Raw genomic sequence first — 9,730 nt, forward strand, 5'->3', positions numbered from 1 at the left:
ATGTACACGTAGTCAATCTCATAATAACCTTTTTGTACCACAATGGAATAACTGTCAAGGCAAGAGAACTTTTTTGTATCGTTCAACAAAGTTGTGGAATGAACTTCCACACAAAACAACAACAAATTTCATGAACATGTCTATTATATTTTTTAAAAACTCTTTTAATTCTTAATCACTTTTATTATGATATCTATTTATATATATGTTTGTTTTTTAATTACTTTTCTTTTAACTTTTGTATTTTATGAAACTGTACCACTTTGAAAAACAGTACACAAGTACTGAAAGTGCATGCAGTAGAAAGACAGAATAAATAAATAAATAAATAAATTTGATTGCATAAAAATGTCTACTATATACATGATTGCATTATAATTGGTCACAAAAATCTATTATTTTAAATATTGCATGTTATTTTGAATCAATAGTTTCATGCATTGTAAAAGTGTACAAATCTGTCTACCATGCAATGTGTATGTATCATGGCTTCCATGTTGTATCACATGCAATGTGTATATGTGTCATGGCTTCCATGTTGTATCACATGCAATGTGTATATGTGTCATGGCTTCCATGTTGTATCACATGCAATGTGTATATGTGTCATGGCTGCCATGTTGTATCACATGCAATGTGTATATGTGTCATGGCTTCCATGTTGTATCACATGCAATGTGTATATGTGTCATGGTTTCCATGTTGTATCACATGCAATGTGTATATGTGTCATGGCTTCCATGTTGTATCACATGCAATGTGTATATGTGTCATGACTTCCATGTTGTATCACATGCAACTGTCTCTTATACACATCTAGATGTGTATAAGAGACAGTTCAGAAAGAACCATTCTACCAACACAACACTAATAGATATGTCCAACTTCATACTAAATAATTTTAACAATAGTAAAGCTACTGCTGCTATATTTCTGGATCTCAAGAAAGCGTTTGATACAGTTGATCATGGACTACTGATAAAAAAGCTAAATTATTATGGAATTGACGATATTGAGCTACAATGGTTTAAATCATACATATATGACAGATCACAAGCGGTTTTTATTAACTCCAGTCAGTTCACATGCAATGTATATATGTGTCATGGCTTCCATGTTGTATCACATGCAATGTGTATATGTGTCATGGCTGCCATGTTGTATCACATGCAATGTGTATATGTGTCATGGCTTCCATGTTGTATCACATGCAATGTGTATATGTGTCATGGCTTCCATGTTGTATCACATGCAATGTGTATATGTGTCATGGCTTCCATGTTGTATCACATGCAATGTGTATGTTTGTCATGGCTGCCATGTTGTACCATGTGTAATATGTATGTTTGTCATGGCTGCCATGTTGTATCACATTCAAGTTATATGTGCAATGTCATCCATGTTATCACATTCAAGTTATATGTGCAATGTCATCCATGTTGCATTATATGCATGGTGTATGCAGTGTATGCGAATTGTGTATTTGTTGTCCTTATTTTTTTTTAATTTTTAAGTTTTTACTTTATTTTCTTTCTTTACGACAACTTTTATGCATGATTAATGTTTGTGATGACTTCTACTTCGTATCAACTTTTCTAATCTGCATTAATTTTTTAATTTGTAACTTGTATGTTGTATTCCTTTCTCATTCTACAGGTATATAATCCCTATTTCCCCCTTTATTGTTTGGATATGTTAAGATTCTGATCAATTCTGGTATTTGATCACATTTCTGACTTCTGTTTGACTTGACTGGTTGTACTGTGTAGTAGGGTTGTGAGGGTAATCTTCATAAATCTATTTAATATACTAACAATGCTGATGCTCATTTTGTTCCTCAACTTTTATTCAAAATCCAATGAATGGCTTCATTCACAAGTTTTCTATTTTGGCTGAATGAACTTTTTTTGACCGTTTAGTTGCTACATATTTGGGATACTCAGAATTTTGACATCTCATGATGATCGTTAATCCCAAGTGGATGTAAGATTAGAGGATTAAGCTTAGTACTGATAAACAACAATTTTTTATGATCCATTTTCAATTTCCATCAACCTCTCTAAAAGTTCAAATATGCAATATTCATAAAATTCTTTCCTTCATTATCGTCATCTTTTCACTCTTGATATATTAAGCACACTGGGGGTTGCACAAGGGCCATATTTTAAAATTCAAATCAAAAAATTGCTTCAGAAGTAATAAAACAATAAATTTTGTATTATTTGTTTGTATAAAATGTAATTTACAATTCCTGTTAATAAATTAACGTTAAAAAAATATTTTTATATCTGTATTTTATTACTACAATAATAATAGTTGTGATTTATGTACTTCACTGATCCTAATTAATAAAGTGTAAACATAACTGTATTTTGTGTAATTTATTTCTGTATCTTCATTCTGTAACTTCATTCCTGATGATGACATAATTAATGTCGAAATATTGAATCCCAACACGATGGCGTGTATTTCAATACTTGGAGTATGTATTATACTTTCTTATTTCTGTATTGTCTTAACATAAAATTGTTATGAGCAAATTGGATTCGACACAAGTTCACACTGACAATAAACATAAATAAAATTTCAATATTTCTCTTTGTTTTTTATGGGAAAGGAGAAAAATAGCAGATGATGCAAATTCAATTACATGATTAAGTAAATCATGCATCTCATTATGGAACTTTCGATTTGCGCGATGAAGCGACGCCAAAACAGAATCACTCATGCGTGACAGTCCTGCTGGGCATCCTATGTTCTCTGCTTACATAGATTTGGCCAAATTGTGTCCTAGAATCCATGTGACGAGAACATAACATTCTCGCATGCGCGGAAGACTTTTAGTGATGTCATTATGTTCTACGTCCTACCGTCATCGTGCAATCAAAAGTTCCGTTTACTGTATCATGTACAAGGCCTATATCCAGTGTAAGCTCTATCAACTTTTATGTGACAAACAAATGTTATATGCCCATATTTGGGTGTAATATGACATCATGCCCATATATGGGCACATCACACACATTTGTTAGCTGTGTAGGCAGAGCTTTAGACAGAGGACTGACTCAATGTGGTGCTCTGGTTTAAGCTTATACACTTAATTCAATGTAATACCCCCAGGGGTCTATCTTGTACCCTTGTGGTACCACATGGAAATAAGTTTTATTTTAAATGACTTTTATGTGTTATCCCTGGCATCTTTACCTGATCTTTATTTAATTAAATTTTTATTTTATTTATCTCTTAGTTCTTGTCTCTTTCATGTTTGTTTCCTAACAGTTTTAATGTATTTTATCTTGTATTGTATGTATTTTTATGATGATGCCAAATAAATGAAAGAATGAAATGTTTAATCCGATACTACTGGTATAAACTAGTACTCACGTTTAGTAAACCACTACCCTGCTTAATTTGGTTAGTACTGTATCTGTGGTTTAAGCCAGATGGTACCCACATTCAGTGTAGTGCCACTGGTTAATGTAGTATCTTCAGTTCAATGTAATACCTCAGTTTTTAATGTGGTACCCCTAGTTCAATAGTAGTACAGTACATCTGGATCAATGTAGAACAGTACCATAGTATAATACCTTTTAAATGCACTTACCACTGATTTAATGTGTTACTTCTATGTACTGTATGTTACTTCTAAGTATTGTATGTAATACTTCGTTCAATGAAGTATCCCTTGTTCAGTGCTATCCCTAGTTTAATGTAGAGGAGGGGGTGGGGGGGCCTCATGACTGCCCTGTCAGTTGAGGGCTTCAGACCTGTTACAACCACAGCAGGGCTTGGGTGGTGCCTATTTTTGGCATTGTGGTTCACCATAATTAAATGATCATTCATAATTGATGGATAAAAGATAGTACTTTACTGGTAAACATGAATTCACAGAAAATAAAAACCAGCACTCTCGTCTGCTTCAATGAAACCTATACCATATAAATCGTAATGTTTGCATTCTATTGTGAGAATGTAGAAAAGCTTGATAGCGTCTAGCATGTCTCGTGCCAGATGTGTGAGATTTGGTAACTGCTATATATGCACCCCTGGTTTTTATTCTAGTACCTTGATTAAATGTAGTTCAATATTCAATGATGTTTCCAAATATAAGGTCTATAATCTCCGCCACTTAACCTATTGATCACCGCTTCCTATTCCTTTATCAACATTATACCAAGCTGTACTTTTATGGTTCATGTGGTATTTTCATCAGACTCCACTATGCCTCAGTGCCTCGCCAGCACAAAAGGAAATAACTGAACCCCTCAATGATAATCCAGAGGAACTAACAGATTAAAATCTTATACAGGAAAAATAAACCAGGCATGCTTCAGTTTTCAACTCACTTTACACCAGTCATGCTAATTAACATTATCCAATCCAGTTGAGTAAAATCAAACCCTTCAGATTATAGGTCAGAAGTTACTTCCCCCTGGGTGATTATCAGGGGTTGTGTACCTCCCTGTGTTAATTGCCCTACCTGCTATTCCATTTATAGAGTATGAAGGAATGTAGATTACTTGAAATCTGGTTTTCATATCATTTGTGATAATTCAATTATTGAGTCTAACAGTTACTTAATAAGACTCACCTGGTACAGAAATCCTAATGTAAGCATTGTATAAGTTTGACCACCCCACCCCATTCAAGGTTATTACCTCAATTGTGAACTAATTACCGAAAATTGAGACAATTGAATGTCCACTACAAATGACCTCTTCTGCATATCAACTACCTTTAATCTGAAATGTCATTGAATATATTTTCATTAAGTATTGTCACAACATGAATTAACGATGTCCCAAGAATGAGGCTGAGCCCATCCCCCTTGTGACAGTCACACTTTAATAGAAGGAATTTGGATGGATTAGGAGTGAGGAGAGATGATAATGGATTTAAAATTTGAGTGGGTGGTCCACCAGTAAAGTCATTTTTATAGCATTTTATTAACCAGTCATAATATTTACTTATCTCATCAGTCAAACCAAGTCACCATACCCTACATTCTGGGTTCAAGGTAGAAATATAATTTGGACCTGGCAACCAACTTGCCAATCAAATTCAGTGTTGTCAACCTTTTTTTAATAATTTAAAAAAAGTAAGGCTGGGGTTTAGGGTGTATAGCTGGAACCAGGGTAGGAGCCCACGGAAGGTCCAGCATTCTGAAATTTTAAGCTTCAAGTGCTTTTTGAAGAAATAAAAAATGTTTTGTATAATTTGTATGTATGTTAAAAAAATGTGTTGCAAATAGTAGAAATAGTATAAGAAACTACATTTTGAACTGTTACCTTGAATGAGGCAACCATAATTTTGCATTTGTGGATGTAGGTATGATGATGAATCTGTTCTTATTAGATGGGCAGTTTATTAGAGCTCTAGTGTCATCAATTCTGGCAACAAAAATAGTACTGTATATTTTTTAGTTATTAGAAAAATTAATGAAATTGGGAATCTGATTGAAGCTGGATGAATATACAAAAACAATGAATTAAAGAAAATAATATAAAAATATCTTTAATAATTGTTTGCCAATAATATTAATGATAATGACGAATGTGATGCAGAACCTTTAACCTCTTGTTTGAATTTAAATATTTTTATAGTTGCAGGTCATTGACCCATGTGACTCTCCATGTCACTTTTGTATTTATGGGCATAAATAAGAATAGAGGAATGTGTATCACACCTTTATAGCAATCGAACACTACAACTTGACCATTGTCCAGTTGAAGTTCCATTATTTCTTGAAGCTATTGCTTTTGGAATAATGACCAACCATTTATTTATTTTTAAGCCAATTAAAATAGTTGATGCAAGAATCATAAACTTTAATTGGGTTCTACAGTGACAGCCTAGAGTGTAGGTACATCCCTGAACCTTGCCTAGGCCCTACTACACCTGCAGCATGGGACTTAATTTTTCAAAGTCAGGGTTGCTTATAATAAATACTCTTCAGGAATTTTTGATTCTTCTAGATTAGATGGGGAGGCCTATTTGGCAGTTATAGTTATGATTAACTATTGATGTGTTTTTGGTGATGAATAGTTAAAACATAGGCCTAATACTTTAGTAGTACAATAGTGTAAATCTAAGTTTAAAAGTAATACTGTCACGTTTTGTTTTTTTACAATTTGTATTCAGTTGATTAAAATGTTGAAACATTGTTTGGAAAAAGTATACCAATTTGTTGGAAAGGAGACAGCCATATTTTTTTTAAAGGATAAGCGTATTGTTTTGGAACAGACTACCATTGGAAAAGAAACGTTTGTTGCAACACATGTGTGCAAATTATGTTCAGTAGCAATTAATAAGCAACTTTTTAAAACATTTTAGTATAATTGTACCTAAAAATAAAATTAAATCAAATTACAACTTAAGTTGGCACCTTACTGATAGTATGTATTGCATCGATACATGCCTTCTGATCTTGCTAGTGGCAAATGGTAGTCATTGTTAAGTTGCTGTGCTTTGATTATCAAGTGCATTCTTTCCATTGATATTGGATTTGAGCAACACTCTTCAAGTTTAGCATGTGCTAATCGTCTTCATTGAGATGACTCAATACAGGTGCTAATACACTACAGTACTCTTAAATGGTCAGATTTTAAGGCATTTAATCAACCTTTTAACTTTTTCCTGTTTGTTATTATAAGACACTGTCTTTTTTGTCTTACTGTCTTCATCTCTTTTCAAAGTTAGATATTATTTCCAATTCTAATTAGCATACTATCTAGTAAATTCCCTCTTTCTAATGGCTTTCTAACTTCATGCTGATTCAAATCTCCTAATTGAGAAGCTCAATAGACGAAACCCAGGCCAACTACCTCATTATGCTTCCCAACTGGTTGCTGCTTTTCATTATATCTACCACATGCTAAATTGACTAGAATTCTCAGCAAACATTTTTGTAGGCCAACCAAATAAACCAATTGATGGCATTTGTGAGCATGAGAAAGTAGATGTGTGGGCTTATGGGTTGACCATCATTTAAATGGTAGAACCACCAGTAGAAGGCCAGAGGTGTGAACTACCTGTTAGTGATGCTGTTTGTTTTTTAAGTTCCACTATGATCATAGCTACAAGGTGAGGCACTAAGGTGAATACTAAAAATTCAGTCACAGGGGACAGTTCACACAGAACTGGTTGAGAACTGGTCATTGGTGAAATAAATCTACTAGCTAGTGGTTAATCCACACCAGGATGCAACCTTGCTCAGGGGTTGAGAACCTTGGATTTATGGGTGATTTTGGGATGAGAATTGGTAGATGGCTAATAAATATGTCTCATCAAAAAACAGGATATCTTTCCATACATGATGACAGGTTCAGAGTCCTAAATATAAGTAACAGTTTCCCAGCAATTTGTACTCTCCTATTGAAAGCTTATTTATTTGATCATATGGATGTCCTCGGCTATGGAAATGTTATACCACTTATCAACTACCTAAATAAGTATCAAAAGCATTTTATCTGATTCACATTCCAAGTTTATTTATTCAGTCATACAGATATTGGTGAATTTAGAAATGTTACACCAACTTTAAACTAATAAGTATCAAATACAGTACTACACAACATAACCAGGCCCGTACCCAGGGGATGGTTATGGTTCAGACGAACATACCTTTTCTAGCAAATCCCCCTCTTTACTGGTCCTCAAACCAACCTAATGCACTGCAGACCTATCCAGACTCATACAGAATGCTTTGCCCCCCCCCCCCTGGACGAACCTGGCTATGGGCCAGTTGTATCTTTTAGTACAAGGGACAATTTTATACCATTAATGCCATCCTAGTCCACATTTAAAGCGCCCTGAGCATCTTACATTAGATGGATTTGTGCGCTATATAAAACTACACTATTATTATTATCCTATAGATGGTAATGCATCGGTCTCTCAAGTAATCGTATCAGTTCTCATAACACTAAGGGCCAGTTCGAGCGAAAAAATATCCGTGCGATTTACCAGTTAATTCACTGGTACACACTTTCTAAAACCGCTCGGACACTAGTCTAATTATCTGGATTATCCGCGACAATTTTGACCACCAAATTGCTGGGTAGAATACTGTGTAAGGAATAACCATGGAGCCAGAGACGATGATAAATCAACCTTAATTGTTTTTCCAAATGTTGTCCACAGCCCAGTGCGAAATTCAATAGGTTACCAGGTGTGGTTGCAGCTCTCCTTCGCCTCCTCACACATGCACGACGAAATCTAAATTTAGTAGCATAGCTACGTGATCAATTTGTAGATTTACCATTATTCAGAGAAATGAACTTGAATAAACTAGCCTACGTACAGATTTTAAAGCAGCCATTATAAGTTATTGAGCTACATTATCGTTGTATGTACGTAGGCCGGTTATAGCAAGGAGGTATACCTCCAGCAGCAGTAGCAAGTAATCGGTTGTTGACCATGGGATAAGTTTACTTCTGGAGTAGTTTCGTTACACGTATTTACCGTGAGCTAAAACTTGCTCGAACGGTCGACCACCCGCTGAGTGCTCAGCGCGATTACCCTGTGGACTAAACGGAATACGGTTGGCATTTTTTGCTCGAACGGGCCCTAAGTCTCATTATGAGGCTTAGGGAGTTGAAAAAATCATACACCATGACGGGATTTGAACCCAGGACCCTGGCATTGGAAAGCAAGCATCTTAACCACCAAGCTACTGTATTCAACTCCACTCCCTTATGTAACAATATAATTGTTAAAAAGTTTGAGACACAAATACAGATACAATATTGCAAATTAATTAATTATGTTATAAATTTGCTGTTGAAAGGGCTACAGAATCCTTTAATTAGTGTAGGTGGCAGTAAAGTTGCTACCATCATTACTAAAGGTTTTTTTGTGCGAGCTGCGAGTTAAAAAATGCGTGTTTGGCAATAACAAAATACCATAGTATTGGTTGATTTGCTATCCAGAATGGCTTCAGCTTTGACAAGCAGTTGCATTGATGTAGATCTAGGTAACTACTGTTTACTATTTTATGTAACCAAATTTCATGCGCTGGAAAAAAGCATCTTCACAATCAACGATAATTTATTTTCATTTCCACCTGAGCATGCGCAATGAGTTTTTTCATAGCAAGAATTCTCCCGCAAATTTTGTGGTCAAAATTGTCATGGATATCCTTGTTGGTAAAGTGATTTTGCAACCATTTTGAGCAGCATATACCAGGTAATTTAAAGATTTTGTTTTGATCGCACAGGTCCAAAGGTTGTTATGTACAGGTATTTCCCATGGATACTACTCTGTTAGTAGACCTTTTTCGAGTACACCCCAGTATGTCCCTCTTAATAGCAGTCTGTACTCATCTAGGTACCACATTGTAGCAGACTACACCCCTCTAGGTACCTCTTACCAGCAGACAGCACCCCACACCCCTTTAAGTAATTAGTGCAACTGGCTCCAAGTATCTTATCACACACCAGGTGATCAAAGCTAAGAGAATTTTGAGGTGCTGACCTTCATGTCCTTTTGATGACTGACCACTCATAGCAGGATGTGGTCAGTTGCTGGACATTTACTAGGTAAGAAAGGGACCCTGCATGCACAAAGATAGCATGCAAATTTGTCAGGAATGCAAGAGGTTTTCATATTTTCTTGAACCTAATTAGTGTGCCTTGGTGTACTAGCCACTCCTGAATTCCTTTCTCAAGAGAAACACTCATCACTTGTCAATGAACTTTCATTCATCCTCTGTTCGTCTTTCGTTCAGACA

The sequence above is a fragment of the Anneissia japonica genome, unplaced genomic scaffold (assembly GCF_011630105.1).
Source record: "Anneissia japonica isolate Jap-2015-1 unplaced genomic scaffold, ASM1163010v1 scaffold211_len1577895_cov191, whole genome shotgun sequence".
NCBI lineage: Eukaryota > Metazoa > Echinodermata > Crinoidea > Comatulida > Comatulidae > Anneissia > Anneissia japonica.